The sequence below is a fragment of the Numida meleagris genome, chromosome 4, assembly GCF_002078875.1.
Source record: "Numida meleagris isolate 19003 breed g44 Domestic line chromosome 4, NumMel1.0, whole genome shotgun sequence".
Taxonomy (NCBI): Eukaryota; Metazoa; Chordata; class Aves; order Galliformes; family Numididae; genus Numida; species Numida meleagris.
This window is the reverse complement of record NC_034412.1, coordinates 38,576,277-38,593,174: the sequence shown is the minus strand read 5'-3', so window position 1 is coordinate 38,593,174 and position 16,898 is coordinate 38,576,277. Positions and strand designations below refer to the sequence as shown.

Here is a 16,898-nt window from a genome sequence, read left to right as displayed (position 1 = left end):
CCAAAACAGTGACTTTTTTTTTGCAGCCTCTTTCCCCAAAGGCCTTTTTTTCTCTCGTTTGAACTTGAGCTGAGTTGAAAATGCAGCAGAGAATCTGGTCTGCTGCCTTTTGTCTTTGTTGTAGAGATGAGTGACATAAGCTGTTGGCCACCGTATCTGTTTTGCAGTGGAAACCACTAACTGTTTAAAAACATGAAGTTTCTAGAAGTGTTTTTGAGGTAAAGCAATATTTTACTAACAAAATGTCATTTTTTTGTTAAAATATAAGGTTATATAATGCGTTTCTAGTTGGCAAGTAACTTATTTACAGCAAGCCACAATTTAAAACATAGTGGCTGGAACACCGTGAATACAGAACTTTAGTCTTTCCTATCCTCTAAGTAGGAGGAAAACATCATTGCAGATACAATGGAGTAGTGGATTTTGACTTTTTGTTAAGGTTTGGACATATAATCACTTTTCAGTGATCTGTTCAATGCAGTCTGAAGAAAATAGCAGAAAATTGGTAGGCATGGATAATGAAGAGATGTTGACAAAGCACATACTGAACTTCAGACTTAGACTCATGTTACTTGCTTTGCTGCATTCCCAATTCTTGTTTGTCTTTATAGCTTCTGGTGTTCTGTGAGAAAAGTTCCAGTTTGTTTTTGAAGCAAAAAGAACATAATAATGGTTGAACTCCTATTACATAAGTTAACAATGAGTATAGGAATTGTTTACTCTCAGTACTCAGAAGTAAAGCTGAATATTTTCACATCATTTTCTTCTGATTTCTTTTCCAAACACAAGAAATGTTAGCTGTCTCTAATTTTTAGTTGAGATTGATGTTATGTTATATATCTTTATGGAGGAGTTCTTATGTACTGTTTAAATGCTAGCATCAAATTATGAACTCCAATTATCAGTGAAGTAACTTTGTAAAGTAGTAAAGAAATTTTGTAAAGCTATATGTGCAATTATTATACTAAGTTTTTTATATAAAAAATATTTGCATAAGTTGCCTTTTGCACACCTCTTGGCTCAAGAAACTGATCCTAGCTAAAATGGAATGAAATCCCTTATGGAATAAGAGGAGCTTTGTCATCTTAAAGAAAAAACAACAACACAAAACTATGTTTAAAGAAGCTCATGTTTTTACTGATAAAAGGATTAGTCAAATTAACCTACTGTGTTCAAGTAAGTAATAATTTTTCATGTTAGGTCTGCTGCAACTTAACACATAATTGGTTTTTTGTTACGGCCTTGCAAAATAGATGGGAGAAGAATTGGCCTGTAATTGGCCAATGAACCAGATTCTAAATTAAAAAATAAAAACCAGGTATTCAAACAAGAGTTAAATATATATATATATATATATATATTCCTTGTGGTGTCTTTGGCTTTGTACCTTTTGGTATATTTCAGCGCTCCCTCCCAGGATTGCAGACTTCTGTACACCAGTGGATTTCTTGAAGAGCTTGCAGATGCAGCCTTTACAGGCATCCTTCAAGTCAGCTTGTAGATGTTCTGAAGCTGATCAGGCTTTTTTGAAGTTTTTGGTATCTTTTTTGGTATCTTTATACCAAAGCATGGTCTAAGTTGTAGCCTACCATATTATTTCTCATATCGTATTCAGAGGTCATCTGTCATGACTTATGTGCAAAATGCATGGACGATGAGTGTGCCTTCATGATAGCAAAACAATTTTCTGATTACAGAAGAAAGCTGCAAGTACGATCAGTTCAGCCAAGGTACATTTCATACAAAGGATCATTTGCACGACGGTTCTGCTGATCTAGTCACGAGGGCTCATGTCTCAAGAGTCCCACTTCTTGCTTGCTATATCTACGCTAACCAAACCCATCGTTAGGTTACGGCTAAGATGTGGGAAGAGCACTTCTGTTGGCAAAGAGCTCAGATCTCTTCTTAACAAGAAGCTGTAGCAGCTTAAGATAATATTTCTTCCAGCTGTTTGTGGGCACTCTGCTCTCACAGCATGGCTGGTAGAAAGAAAATGCTGATGCTCCTCAGCTGCATCTCTGCAAAATCTCTGCACCACCGCAGTCAGTCATTCATAAACACCTCCCTAAGTCTGTAGGTTATTGCCTGGGTAAGCTCATCACAACCCCCCTGTTTTAGGGAAATGCCTTTTCAAATCTGCTGGCAAAGTTGCTTGTCAAAGTGAAATTGATGTTTTTAACTAGTAAGGCTCTGCCAGCCTGCCTTATTTGACTTGAGCAGTAGGAGTAGGGGTGTTTGCATGAGAGCCTCTTTGCTGGTGGATACAGAAAGCTGTGGAGGAAAGGGGTCAGTGGTGAACAGCTGAGGTGAGCCTGCTAAAACGTGGGGTGGGGTAGGAACTGCTGCCTGGGGATGCAGAGTAGGCTCTGTAGGGAAATGATCTTGTGAGCTGATGCTGTGGTGCAAGGTCCGCCTTTGATTTGAGACTTGTAGGTGTTTTTTCAATGAATGTTGATTGTGTATCTTCCATAACAAAAATCAGTTGGTTCTCAAACTTAAAGTTTTATGTTTGTGTAAATGCTTGTAATGAATAATGTCTGAGCAGAATGACTTAGAACTTGACGGAAAAACTTCCAATCTGGTGAAACCAAAATCACCTCTCAACCGTATCAGTAAAGTTACTAGACTTTGTTTCTCTGGTGTATCATTTTATGCTTGCAGAATGGAAATGCAGGCTTCATTTGCTTGGCCTAACAATAGTAGGGAAATCATTGTGGTTTGAGTTTCAGAACACATGAGTAGCCAGCGCACGTATCAGGGTCTCTGGAAAAGCTTGTACTTCAGCTGCTAATATGTATTAATCCTTGCGCTGCTTCTCTAGCCTGCCTCCTAAATCAAAAGCAGGGGACCATCAGTCCAAGGCTTCACCACAGCTGGCTGCTGTTAGCTAAGCGCTGACCCTGCGTGTATTTACTCATAAGTAATTCTTAACAGAATATAGACCTCTTGCATATCTGTCCTGTGAACTGGTGGTTAAAGTCACATATAGTGGTACTAGAAACAGAACTCAGGACTCTTTAAAAAACAAAACAAAAAAAAAGAGAAGAATAAGTAGACCAAAGACTTGTTTAGTCAACTAAGTTGGTTTTTGAACGGAATAAAAGAAATGTGTATTAGCAGTGCTACCTGTGTTTCTATCTGTTCAAAGCACTTCTGGAGCAGATGCCTTGGTCTGCCCTGTCACACAATGGATTTTCATACGTGCCAGTGAATTAGGAATGGTCAGTACAGGAGAAGGTCCTGTAGCTGCAAGAATAAATAGCAGCAACTCTGCTTTCTTACAGATCCTTTGATGTTGGATTAAGTCAGGCTTTTCTCAAAGAAAGCCACACTCTGAAGTTAACTGTGCCTCTCTTGTAGATATCAGATTTAGGAGAGAAAAGGTTCAGTGTTCAAGGCAGCACATATATGGGTTTATATGAGCTGGTTTAAAATCCAGCAGCACCACAAGTTCCCAATTAACTCTGATTGCTTATCCTACCGATAAGGAATCAAATGTCTTTTTTGGCTTCCCTGAATCTGACCAGTTGGTTCTGTGAACATGTCCTCTTCCAGCGCAGCTATGCTGGCTGAATAAACTGCCACCCTTCGGGCTACTTCCAGGTATCTGTTGTGCATCCTGCCAACAGACTTCTGCTGCCGTTTCAGATCTGCCAGTTAAGCTGCTCATATCATCACTTCCTAGCAAGTTTGAGCAAAAAAAAAAATGCATTTATTGCCAAAGATCTGCTACTACATATAGTTGTATAAAGTAACCTAGCTTACTGATTGGTCTAGGTTAAGGAGGAAATTGTATTCTCTTCTGGTAAAGCTTTCTCCCAAAGAGGATATACCCATGGCTTTCTGTGTCAAGAGCTGTTTTTGACTAGTTTGTTTATGAAAGATACATTGAGTCACTGTGTTACAGTGAAGAAGATCAGTGGAGAGATGTGTGTTTTTCATTAGGAGGTGGTGGTTGACATGGGAATGCTTCCAGAGTTGGTAGATCTCTGGTCTAGGATTGTTCTTGATGTAAAACATGTTGTCTATTGTCACCTTCTCTTAGCTTTGAAAATGGGTTTTAAACTAGGAAAATCACAGTAACCTCCTCTTCTCAAAGATTTTTTTCTGCAGTTTTCTACCGATGGAGTCCAAAGTCAGCCTTTCTGGTCTGTAAAGAGGAATCGTTATGGAAACTTGCAGTTCCCAGCTGTTGCCCCAGGGCCTTTTTACAATACAAAGGTGGAAATGGCATCATGAAACTGTCTGCTTCCCAGCCAAGTTTAAGTCTTTGGGTACTGTAGCTTGGTTAAACCCTCAGCCTGTGGGCCTCTCACACCATTTGGTCCCTGTAAGCTGGAATCTCTCCTGCATCTCAAAGTCGTTCTTTTAACAGGCGACCTTACTACTGGGAATATTGATGCTATTTGACAAGCCCTTATTGTACACATTGAGCTATCTGTTCTCTTCTTTTCTAGCTTCAAGATCACTCCCAAAAAGTGCTAACAAACATAATAGGAGGTTCCTAAAATTAGTTTAACATAAAGAAGCAAATATACTCAATTCTGTTATTAGTTTAATGCAGATCAAGATATTATTCTCACCTCAATTCCAAAGGCCTCGAAAGGAATAATGCGATTCAGTGCTGGCACCCATACAGACAGAAGGTTGCATAATTGCATTATATGGAAACCACTGCAAGCTGCTCCTCTTTCCTTTCATTTAAAAACATTTTGAAGGCTGTAATGCTAGTTTGGGGAGGGGGGGGTGTACTTGGTGCTTAACATCTGAGTACCGGGAAATTTATTCTTTCCCATATGCTCTTCCAGAGTATTTCTGAGGATGGTGATTTTGTTTTGGGGAGATGAAAAGCTGCAAGAACTGGTAGATGGTTTAGAAAGACCTGTCAGAGATAGAAAGCTAATTTGCATTCCTGAAATTCTTGTGTTGTCTGGAAAGAATCAGTTGATTAATTCTTTCAGACTGGGGTTTTCGTTGGGCAGGACCACATTTGCTCTGATGTAGTCAACACTTTTCGGACTTCTGGTACAAAGCATAAACTAGATCCATAGCAGGGGCCCAACCTTAGTCCATCTAATTTCAAACTCCCCTCAGAACGCTTCTTGACACTGTCAGCTGGCTGGTTGCTGGAGCTTCTCGTAGGTCGGTCTGCAAAGTCTGGCGATAGATGCAGCTCTAGAGGAGCAGGGAGAATACCTCTAGCAGAGAGAAAAGATTAACTTTGTTTTAACCACTGGCTGCTATTTCTGTAGTTGTTGTGTATGCTTGAGGACAAGTTCTCCTCAGAAGCTGAAGATACTTTGCTTGTTTGTATATTTAGATGGAGATAAAACTAAACAAATACTAACTGCCAGATGTAGATAAAGAAAATAGCTTTCAAAGAGAGAGGCTTGAATTCAATCTGCTGGTTGTTCTCACAGCCTGTATGACTACTCCTCAGGCTGCTATCCTTGTTTTCTTATATCTTTCTTCTGCATCTGCTAAACTTGTAAGTTGGAATTCTGCTTTCTGCTGCTACAAAAAAAAAAAAAAGCATATAGGGTGGGGGTGGGTACTGTGATGGTTTTTCTCAGTTTTTTTTTTTCCTTTTCCTTTTGCTACAGCCATCTCTTTAACCTTGGTGTACCCTGCCTCTGCTTGGAGAACAGGTTTAAGATCACAGCTCTTCAAATCGGATACCTTTTACGTTGTAATAGATGTCCCCTGAAAGTTGGAAATGGGAAATGAATTGGATTTTCAGTGACTTAGAACTGTTGACCTGTGTTTTAGATCAGTGTAGACTCTGTGCTGACTCTTCCTCTTTTTTTCTTTTCGACATTTAGCACGTAATACTGAACAGCTATCCCGGCTCTCTACACACATTTTTCCAGCTCTTTTCAGAGTGCAACTCAACTGCCAGCTGTCCACCTGGTGAAAGAGAAAAAAAATCTGTTCTTCAGCTAGACACACATGATGTAGCAATGTAAATAGTTATTAACGGGGAAGTGCACAAATTCCAGTCATTGCAAATGTTCTTGCTTCTTGATATTCTCATCTGGTAGGAGACATTTGACTGTCCTCTGTGACATGGCAAATTAAGTACTAAGCGTTTTTTTTCCTTAGTATTTTTGCACAAAGAAGCACGAAGCCTACCTACGTTTTCTGTTAGGAAGATACTGCTTTGAGAGCAGTTATATGGTGACTTCTGACTATCAAGTAGCCCGCACATCTTGCCACAAATCTGAGAGCTGTCTGTCTAAAAGGAAGAAAATTTCAGATGGCTCTTTGAAGGAGCGTACTGATAAGGAGACTGACATCTCTGTCTTCGGTTGAAAGTTATCTTATTGTTCTAGCTTTTAACCCAGCAGCCTGCCGTACCTAAAGTGCTGCTCCACATTACAGCCATGGTTAGTATCTTCTGCATTTTGGCAGGTTGATTGCTCAGTCTAAACTCAAGACTGACTATTTCTTAAATTAGCTTTCTTCCAGAGATTTTGTTAATCAGAATCGGTAAAAGTTAGCAGGCTTTTCGTAAAGCACATAAAAAGAGTGTCGCAGTTTCAGTTTTCGGGTTGGATATTTTTTTTGGCATTCCAGAAAAGAAGCAGGTTACTCAGAGCAGTGCTACACAGAAATCCGGAGACAATTCTCTGTTCCTAAACACATGGACTTCAAATAACTTGTAGCCAGAAGAGACTTCAAATGAAGTTGGCCAGAAATCTAGCAGAAGCCAACATAAAAGATTCCCTCATAGTGGTCAACCAATTCGTCTTTCTGAATCAACACAGCCTAAGAGTTTCTAATCCCCCTGGCAGTAGTGGTCTGTCTTCTAATTTTAGTCTCTTGCAGCTTGCAGTTACTTGTATAGCACAATAGACTAGTGGAAAAAATCTGCATTTTAAAATAGTGTTTGAAGAACAGCGTAGGCATGAGTCATACCGGTCCCTGCAGGCCTTAAAAAAAAAAAAAAAAAAAAGCTGTGGACAGTTAGCAGGGAAGAAGTGTATTTAAACTTTGTTCCTGCCAGTCTAGATCACTTTATGCAAAAGCGTGAATGAGGTTGTAGTATTCCATTAAGACTGTTTTTATCAAATTTGAATGGGGAAATATATTTATACAAGCAGGAAATGAGTTCTTCACAGATTCTTGTAAATCGAATATTCCTAAACATTTTCCACTTCCATTCTGTCTTTCCCTGGAACATCAGCAGGCATGTGACATGAGTAGCAGGGTTTCTTTTTCCATTTCTCTGAGAAAGACTGGCATACGCAAACCAGTTTGATGTTGATTGAATATTAGAGATGAAAAACAGTCATAAAAGGATGATGGGCAAAAAGACCTTAGAGTTTGGTCAGAACATCTCTGGCATAACTGGAGCAATCTTAGAGCTAGTCACGTGCTTTAGCAACTGCTTTCAGTAAAAGAGAAGGAATAGGAATTAGGATATACTTGTGCACAGGCTTTGCTGCAGTATCTTTAATCGTTCTTCTCGTGCGCTAATTTCAAGTAACAGTGGGTAATATTTTGCACCTTTCTTTAAGATGCCAAGAATAAGTTTTTTCCCCCACAGCCTACCACACTGGTGACTCGGGCTGTTCCTATATTCCTAGGCATTTCGCTTTGTACTATTTCTTTAGTTTCATTTCTTTCTTTTTTAAAACCTTTGTTGCCATCTAATTTTGTGGTTGCACATGAGAGCCAAGTATTGCTGAACTCTCTAATTTACTCCATCCTGTCTATAAATACAGAAATTCCTGGGTTTTGAAACTTGCAGTTTAGATAACCCACTTGCTGTTTGTCCCGCAGTGAATGGGTTTGGTGTATGGAGCTCTTCAGTTGCATCACACTGACCTGACAAGTTGTCAGAAGTTTTGGAGAAATGGTAACACGTCAAGTCTGTAGATACTCAGAGGTTGCAGCGTGCTGCTTCTGTTCGTGGTAGAAACAGATTATTTGAGTTGCTTTTTTTTTAAATTGAAGTGTAAATATTATAGCTCGATAGAAGCAGCATAAGTTTTCACTGAAGAAAACTGTTTTCCAAATGAAGCTTGGACAACAGTGACAAGTTATGGACATTTTTTTTTCTTATATGGTGTGATTTTTAGACTTTACCTAGGTATCACTTCTTGAAAGTATCATTGAAATACCACAAAATGTACCACCTGATTTCATAACTTTTGCACTTTTGATAGATTCTGTTATCAATGCCCGTTCTGCGCCTGACTAGATGTATTTATCCCTAACACTAAAGAATACTAGATTCAGTGCAAAAAAGATTGTTCAATGATTTTCACTCCTCTCTTCTGGATGAGAGACTGCTTACCCTTAATTATGCAGCGCTGCATTTCTTGTAGAGGCAGACAAGTGTGCTATCTGGTTTCTAGAGTCCAAGCACCTGTTCATGGAAGAGTTTGTTTAGCTTGGGCAGGTCTCCTAGCCTGCTAGCTCCCTTTTGATGCAAAATGGCGCAGTGTAAGGTTAACGACAGTGGGCTGGGGAGACTTCAAAGAGCCTGGTGTGACCTCAGCATGCTTGGCATGCCTTTCTGTTCTGCAGGGGTTTGCCATGATTCCCACAACCTGAAGAATGCACTCGGGGCAAGAAACCAGCCTGGGGAGGCCCCGGGTTGCCACGGCCAAGCAGGAGGCTGCAGGAGGGTGTTGGCAGCTTCCCTCTGCCAGGCCATGCCCAGGAGAGGTGTTGGCTCAAGCGGGTGCAGTGTGCATGTTGCCTTTCTAAACACAGGTGATGCTTCCCAGTAGGGCCTAGTGGGTGCTACAGCTGTGTGTAGAAAAGCAACCGTTTGTATGTACCAGAGATGCTTCAGGCTGTGAGGAATCAAATATATTATATGTCCTGCAGCCCCAACGCGCCCTTGATGATGCTTGGGCACTGTATAGGAAAATCATGAGCATAAAGCCCTGCACTCAGAAGTGGCAAGGAGGGCAGCATCCCGCTGCAGTGCTACCCAGGGGCTGGCTGCAGACTGTGGGGCTCATGCTGTCCCACACCGCTGCAAAGCGAGTGGGGAGTCACTGGTGCCGGTCATACGGGGAGAGCTACGTTCCCTTCTACGCTGTAAAACCCTGCAGGATGCCTTGCCAGAAATGTTTGCAGGTTTGCCCTTGTGCACTTGAGGCAAGTGCATAACAATGTATCTTAAATGAATCAGATGCCTTTATTCCACAGATTCTGTGTCTTACGTAGCATGCGCCATGCCCAGGGCTGTCTTAGCAAGCAGCTTCGTAGACGCAAAAGCATCTCGCATCTGTGTCTCCAGCTCTCATGAATGCTTGGTTTTGTAGTCTTTATACTGTCTGTAGGTAATGCAGATAGGAAAATAAACTTGACATTTTTAATAGTTTATTCTTCAAATTCTTCCTAAAAGTCTCTGGTGTGATCTGTAATTCTAGGAATTCTTCTGTTGGTAGCCCGAGGGCTCCCCACTAGCCCCTTATCATTCTCGTAGACCTCAGATGACGGACAGAAACTGTTTTGTAAACAGTTTTCTTCATATGATGCCAGATAAGCAAATGCTTCCCTTGGCAATCAAAATTAAGCTATCTCCCATGAAAACAAAAATAGAAAACGTATCAGACAATGGACAGTAGATACCAATGCTCTGTTTGCATTTGGTGTAAAGCACAGACTTCTTTGGAAATCCTTCTGAAGTCCAAGCAGACCTCTTCTTTGTGCAAAGGTGATTTCCCAGCTTGCTCGTATACGAGTGAAAGCGCTCGAGCTGCTGCTGTTCAAAGGCAGGAATGCACATTCCATTAATTGGAAACATTCTTGTCAGTACAAACAAACAAAACCAACCCAGTTCTGCTGTTGAAATGTTGAAAAAAGGGTATCATCCCTGTTGGTTTTTTATCATTTGTTTATTTTTTATTTTTAGCATTGTGGTCGTGATACATTTGTCAGTGAGAAGGACTTGCGCTTCGTGCATAGGAGATGAGATTTAATAAGTCTCAGGCACATGTTTTTCTAACTTTATGGACTACGTCTGGGGCATTCAGCATTGGCAGAATCTGTGAAATGATTATAACGGTCATATAAAATTATTAAAAATGGAGCCCAGGAGTGATATTTTAGAAAATGACTAGATGAATGCCCACTCGGTGAGGCGCAGGCCGCTGCCTTCGCGGTGCCCCAAGCCTCATGCCCGGAGCCTGGGTGGCTGCCTGCATGCAGTTCTGCTCCTGTTCCCGGCTGCATGTGGCACCCAGCGGGGCTGGCGAGGGCCGCACAGTGCTGCAGGGCAGCGTCACGCTGCGTGGCTGGGCTGGGGCCACCTGCTTCTGCTCGCTGGCATGACTGCCACTGCACCTCAGCACAGCCCGCTCTGTGTGAACTTGAGTGATTAACACGGCTATTACCACGTCTATAAATAGAATTCATCTCGCAATATATTAAGTTTAATGATATAATAAATAGATTACAGTTAACTTTAATAAGAGTACAATGAATGAAGATGCAGTTCTCGAGATCTGCTGCCATTAGCGAATGTTTTGCAAGACGCATTATATGTAATACCTCCTTCTTCCTTTGAAAAATGAATCATGTGCTAATGCTCTGTAGAGGCAAAACACAAGAAAAAACTCATAATGTTCCCATTGTGCAGAAAGCAGGTGGGTATGTGAAAACGCAGGCTGCATTAGCGACCTTAATTCTGCTCCTTCCTGCAATATGTGTTATGAAAAATTGTTATGTGAGAGTTTTCCCAGTTTTAAAACAAAGCGTACGAGACTTCTGCATAGGTAACTTGCATGCAGTTGCTGTCACAGGGAATTAAAAGCATTGTGAAGCCTAGCTCCGGTGATATTTTTTTCATCTATCTTTCTTCTTTAACAAGGGAAGAAAATGTCTTGTTTTGCTTTGCAGTGAAATAATACACAGTTCTAATGAGACTAGCTCCCTGGAGTTTTAACATGACATGTTTAAGGAAGGTTGACATTCTACCCCCACCCTGCATTTCACCTTGTTGTGCTTGTTTTGTGGGAAAACCCTAATGCTTTTGTGTCCATTTTTATTTGACAGGCCCTTAAGTATGTTTTTTTAACGCAACTGAGTTGCTCCCTGGCAACAATGCAGCCACCTTGTTTGGGCTGGGGACAAAGCCCAAACCACAGTCAGTTACCTTGTCACCTAGGATGTAGTTGGGCAAATGTGTGCTGTAGCTCTCCTGTGGTGGAATAGCCCCCAGGCCAGCTGCCACCCTGCTTCTCTGCACAGCCTCGCACTGCCCGCTGCGATGGCATGCCTGCGAGGGGGTGCCGGCATGAAAGTGGATGGCCAAGGGCAGCCGCAGGCACAGAGACTGCTCCTTCTGAGTGCTCGTGTAGTTTAAATGCACGTCCAGCTATAGCAGAGAGAGCGATGCCTCTAGGTGTAAATAATAGGCTTATGGCCTCAGCGTGGGACACGCAAGTCACAGTTCCGCTTGCCTTTTCTCAGTGGTGTAGCTGGCTCGCAAAGCTTGTGATCTGCCTGTGTATAGCTCGCTTGCTTCTGCTAGCTCAGTCGTTTGTGAAGGCGTGGTGGAAAACTAAACTATAACAGATTTAAAAGAAAAAAAAAAAAGAGGAGACATAAATTTAAAACTGCTTCCCCTCAGTCTGTATCGGTTCACTTACCCAGCTCACAGAGCATTCCTACAGATGTTTGTGCCCGCAGAAACAAGGGTGGGTGCTGCCTGGGAAGGGGAATGCGCAGGTGACGCTGGAACATCTTGAGCTGGTGTTGTCACCAAGAAACAGTGTGTGCAAGTGTCCCCTCGGTAAATGGATGTGTGACAGCTGTGGCTGTAGTCCTTTCCAGTAATCTAAGCAGATGTTTCAAGTTCTGTGCCCAACCGACGCGGAGGACAGGACAAATGACCTTCAGAGGGGAGTTCTGCTCTGCTGGAGATGTGGGGATGCTTTATTACATTAAGCCTGTCTTTGCAGTCTCATTGATCTTGAAATGTAATTTGAAGTTTATTCTAAATATCTAATGATGAAGTCTATTCCATACGCTTCATGTGTAAATCCTTCTCAAAGCTATTTTTGTGGCCATTAGCTAGTATGCCTTTTGAATCCTATCGCAGAATATTTAAAACTTAAATTATTTTTAAAGGCAAATGTTAAAAGGGAATGGTTTATGGGAAATGTCTGCCAAAGATATAACACCTTTGAAAGTGATATTTATAAAGTTCATACTATTCTCATAAAATCAGGATTTATTAATAAATATTGATCTAATATTCAGTTGTTATCTATGCTTTTTTCCTTCCCTGGGGGGAAAAAAGACAAAAATGTAAAGGCTGTTTCCAGTTTTACTAACTACAGTACCTTACTTTGCATAGAAATAAATAATAATAACATGAAAAACTTCAGTTTGAAAGCAGTTTCCAGAAATACTTTGCCGAGAAACATTATGCAATTACTAAAACAATTTAGTAACACCTATTATACTTTGTAATATCTCCTTGCCGCTGCATTTAAGTAAGCCTTTGAAGGCTTTGTGTTATTTCTCATAGTGCCTCCTGCCTCACGTGATGTTGCTTGCCTTGTTTCTTTTCAAACTTCAGGTCCCTCAGATCCACAAGTATGAATTATTGGTCAGTATTCTAGTGATTGGGCTTGTGTGGCATGAGATCATGAGCTTGAATTTGCCTGTAACTGTGTTGAGGTGTACGTGCATGTATGATCCTTGCTGAGCCTCCTGCTGAAATTACGAGTAAATGGATTATAAATTTCTCCATCTGAACTGCATTCCAGGGAGCTGAGGTCCATTTCCTTCCCCCTTCTTACCCAGGGTGACAACTGTTAATTGCAAACTTGCACACTTAAATTCATTTCTCTAAGTCTGTTCCATCAATGTCATTACTGTTACTACACGTTCTACACAAACGTTCGGTGACAGCAGTGTGGTAAGTTACATCATAAGCCCGTGCTGCATCCTTCTGCTTTGCCTGGTGTCCAAATATTGCTGTCTAGAACTTGTCAGCATCCTTAAATGTGCATCTCGTTCCACTTACAGATGTGGAGTTTGACCTTAGCATCACTCCTGCTTGGCGCTTAGGATGCCCACTATTACATCTTAGATTGGCGACAGCTGCAAGGTCTGCCAGGCTCACGCTGAACTGGGAGAAACCACAAAAACATGGGCTTTCCAAGATCCCATTGGCCTGTCTCATAATGCATTTAAAAAAAAAAAAAAATCTGACAATAATAGCAGTGCCCTTTTGTAGAGGAATTGCTTTGTACGTGTTTAACGCTTACTATAGGATGGGATTTTTCCCCTCCTCTGTCAGGATTTCACACGAGTCAGACTTCTAGCATCTGCCTTATGCATTGACTGAGTGGGGAGCTCAGTGCAGCACACCTACGTGTGTAAGAGCCCAAGCTGCAGTTAAATGTCTCAAGCAGATGGCAGAAGTACCTCTCTGTGGGGCCGGATTCTTGCCTGAATGGGAGCATTTGGCAAATTAAATGAAGTATGTGGTCGGATGGAGAGGTCAAATATAGAAGACAAAGTGCCGAGTGCTGCAGCTGCCCTAATTCGATTACGGAGCAGAAGGGAAGTGCTTAAAACCTAGGCTGCTTCAAATCTGAAAAAGGGAAAATAACTGAGCCTGACTGTCCTTCCTGGGTCTTCATTGCTGTCTCTGCGTTAAATCATACGCAGCCAAGCACTGGCCCCGCTTGATTAGGGCATTTGGTTTTCCGGGGTGGAAAAAAAAAAAAAAGCAATCCTATTAGATACCACACAAAAATCCATCTGAAATGTCTCTAAAGGAGGCAGTCTGCTAAATGTCTGCTAAATGGGCCGAGTACACAGAATCCCTTCTGGCACTGTCTTGAATGATGCATTTACCAATATTAATGGAGATACCAAACCATATTGCTCCTCAGTTCCTCCTGCACGGATTGTGTGTGCAGAAGGCACATGTGTGTATGTGAAGCGCCAATTATGCACGTAAACGTGTTCTGAGTTCGCTGGTTTAAGCTCCGGTGTCCTCCCCAAATGCCCACTGTCCATTGCCACAGCCAGACTTCTTCGTTCCAAAATGTTTCTCCAACCAAAAAAACCCCAAACATCGTTTCTCTGGCCTGTTGCACTATAATCTCTGTTCTTCTGGGGATTATATAGCTCTGCGGGTGATTTCTGTAATTCATTTTGGTCTTTCATTAGAAGTAATAGATGATCTTAATTACAGCATGCCACATGACAGACTGGTAAAGGTGCTAGAAATCTTGCCAACAGGAAAAGAATTGGATGATGTGAGTATTTATTAATTAAGAGCTGGCAGTATGATGGGAAAGAAGGTTGGACCAGTGTCCAGTGGAAACTATGTAGTTTTGGTGTGGACATTTTTCTAAACGTCACGAATTATATGCTGATGGTGGTTTTAGGAACTTGAAAAATTATCTTCAGCTGTAGCAAAATAAAAGCAGCCTTTGAAACTGAACGTATGTGAAGTAGGGAATGACAGCAACTTTTGTTTTATTTTCCAAAATTGTTTTATGAAGTACGGTTAGTCTCAATGTACATTCATTTGTGATGAGCATTTACTCGATACCATTAAGTATGCTTAGAGCGTATTAAGTTACTGCAGTAAAGATTATTGCAAATGTCAGTAAAGATATAAATGGGTGCATCATCTCTGCTACTTGCTGTTGGGTTCCTGGAAGCATCCGAGGGTCAGCGGCTCAGTTGTCCACTATTCTGTTTGCTAAGGTGGTGCAGAGTGGAGCTGTGTGACCTGCAGCACTGCGTGGTCCTCATGGTTTGGTCTGTTCCCCTCTACTTACGCGAGGCCTTCAGTCATCCCTTACGCTGTGCCTTACAACTGACATCATGGCGTGTTCCCAGCGCCGAACTCTGCTGAGGCGGGTGGGCACTGTGGGGAGGAGTGGGCTCCCAAGTGGAGTCTTGCTGTGCCAGGGGCTGTGAACCTCACCTTCAGGGAGATGGCCAAGTGTTAGTGGTGGACGGTCGAGAGTAGTAACACTGTAGGGAAAAAGAGTCAATGAGATCCGTGTGCAGCGTTTGCCTTTTGCTCTGAGAAAGGTAGGCTGCTCGACAAAAGACAGTCACCATTAGACTGTCAAAATCTGTCAGGGGTACCTCTATCTAATATCAGGTAGAACTCAAACCCTTCTGTGCATGTAGCTGTCCGATGCACCAAGCTTTCCGCCACGGGCAGGTGGTTGCTGGGGTTGCCGCATGGTCCTGGCCAAGGTGAAGAGATGTGCAGTTCAGTCAGTGGGATTCTTACCACAAGAGAACGCCTGCCCATCTTTCTCAAAGGAGAAGGAATCAGCGATAGCAATACTCCGCAAGAGAGAAAAACAGTAATTTCTAATTATCATTCAACTCATTGACTGCTTATCCTGAAGCACTCTGTTCATGGAGGAACCCCGGTACGGGTCAGGTCGTGCTTGTTGTGGGGTGGGGAGAGGCTGCTCGCAGAGGGTCCTGCCTGTGCTGCAGGGCCGGGGAGCACACAGAGGCAGTCAGGAGCCTGGTGCGGCGCGTTGGGCGTGCCTGTGGATGAAGTACTTCCACATCCCTAGAGCAGCTACGCTCTCCGCTTTCGTTCTCTGATGATTTGGGTATTAATTTGCTTCCTGTGATTATTTAATGCGTATGTGCAGCCTATGGCTTTTTCCTTCCCTTTTGCGTGTGATGTGCGAGCAAGGGAAGACGGTAATAGTCTCTAGGGATGTGTACAGCTCTCCATATCTGAAGTATGAAGTCAACTCAAGACCATTTTGTTCTCATAAAATATACAGCGCTGCGGTTTAATGGATGATGGCGTAAATGCAGAGATTTGATGGGCAGAGCCATTTTTAGTGGGAGATGGAAAGGGCTGAGGACTGCGCGTCGGATGGGCGAGGGGTAGGACTGCAGAAGCAGCGTCTTGTGTGCTGCGTGCCAGCTCCCAGCGAGCGCACTTAGCTGTAATAAAGTCATAGTACAGAGGAGATTTTTTATTAAGTACTGAGGAGTAGGCTGGAGGATCTTGCAGAAAGCAACTCCTCTCCATTAGATCTGTGTTTTTCTCTACTTTTTTGATAGTATTCTGTGCGATAGAGAAGAAGATGGTTTCCCCTCAGGCCAGCAGGCTCAGGCTCCTTGGCAGCCGAGCAGCCCCAGCTGCAGCGCGGACGGTGCAGGGCAGTGCTGCGCCTTCAACTCCTATTCCAGGGCTGCTCTGCGCCGCTTTGCTTCTAGCACTCGGGCCGAAAACTTTGCGGAACGGCAGCCGGGCCCAGGGAAAACTGCAGGAGATGGAACGTATCGTTTCAGAACCTCGGCCGCCCCCAGCCGCCTGCCTGCTGCGCTGGTTGCGGGTAGCGGAGAGCCCACCCGCGGCCCGAGAACTTCCCTGCCCTTGAGTAGAAGCATAGAGGCGCGCAGGTGCGGGGCTGGGCGGGGAGCGCTCCGTAACAGGTGCTCCCCGAGGGCTCCCGCAGCGGGGCGTCCCCGCCGGGGCGGTGCGGGGCGCTGCGGGGATGGAGAGCGCGGCGTCCTGGGAACCCGCGCCGCCGCCGCCTTCCGCGGCCTCGGCGCCGCGCGGCCCCTCGCGATTCAGCCCGCGTTACACAATTGTTGGATGCGGCTGTTGCACCTCCGGCCTCCTCAAAGCCGGTCGGGTCTATTGTTTAGCCGCTAGAGGGTATTTCTGCATTTTTTATTCCCCCCCGGCCCCCCGGCAAACTGTAGCGCGTTTCGAATAATTCTAAAATTAACCGCACTTTTGAAGGACTAATTGGTGTCCGCGGCAGGCAGCTGTGTCAGAGCGGCGGCCGAGCCGGGGGCGGCGGGCTCATTATCATTAGCGGGAACGAGCTCGCTCGCCGCCGCCGGGAGCCCCGCGGGGCCGGGCTCGGGGGAAGGCCCCGACGGCGCGGGGAGGGGCGGCGGGC

The 16,898-nt window shown here is 43.5% G+C and overlaps 1 protein-coding gene and 1 long non-coding RNA gene across 3 annotated transcripts in view; one reads left to right on the top strand and one right to left on the bottom strand.

Annotated features, from left to right (window-relative positions):
• FBXW7 (F-box and WD repeat domain containing 7) overlaps nucleotides 1-16,898 on the top strand; it is a 170,379-nt gene that overhangs the window by 121,109 nt on the left and 32,372 nt on the right. The window lies entirely within an intron of this gene.
• LOC110397622 overlaps nucleotides 14,437-16,898 on the bottom strand; it is a 3,574-nt gene continuing 1,112 nt past the window's right edge. For both annotated transcript variants that reach the window (XR_002437891.1, XR_002437890.1), the window contains exon 2: nucleotides 14,437-16,250. This is a non-coding gene — a long non-coding RNA (uncharacterized LOC110397622). The remainder of the gene's footprint in view (nucleotides 16,251-16,898) is intronic.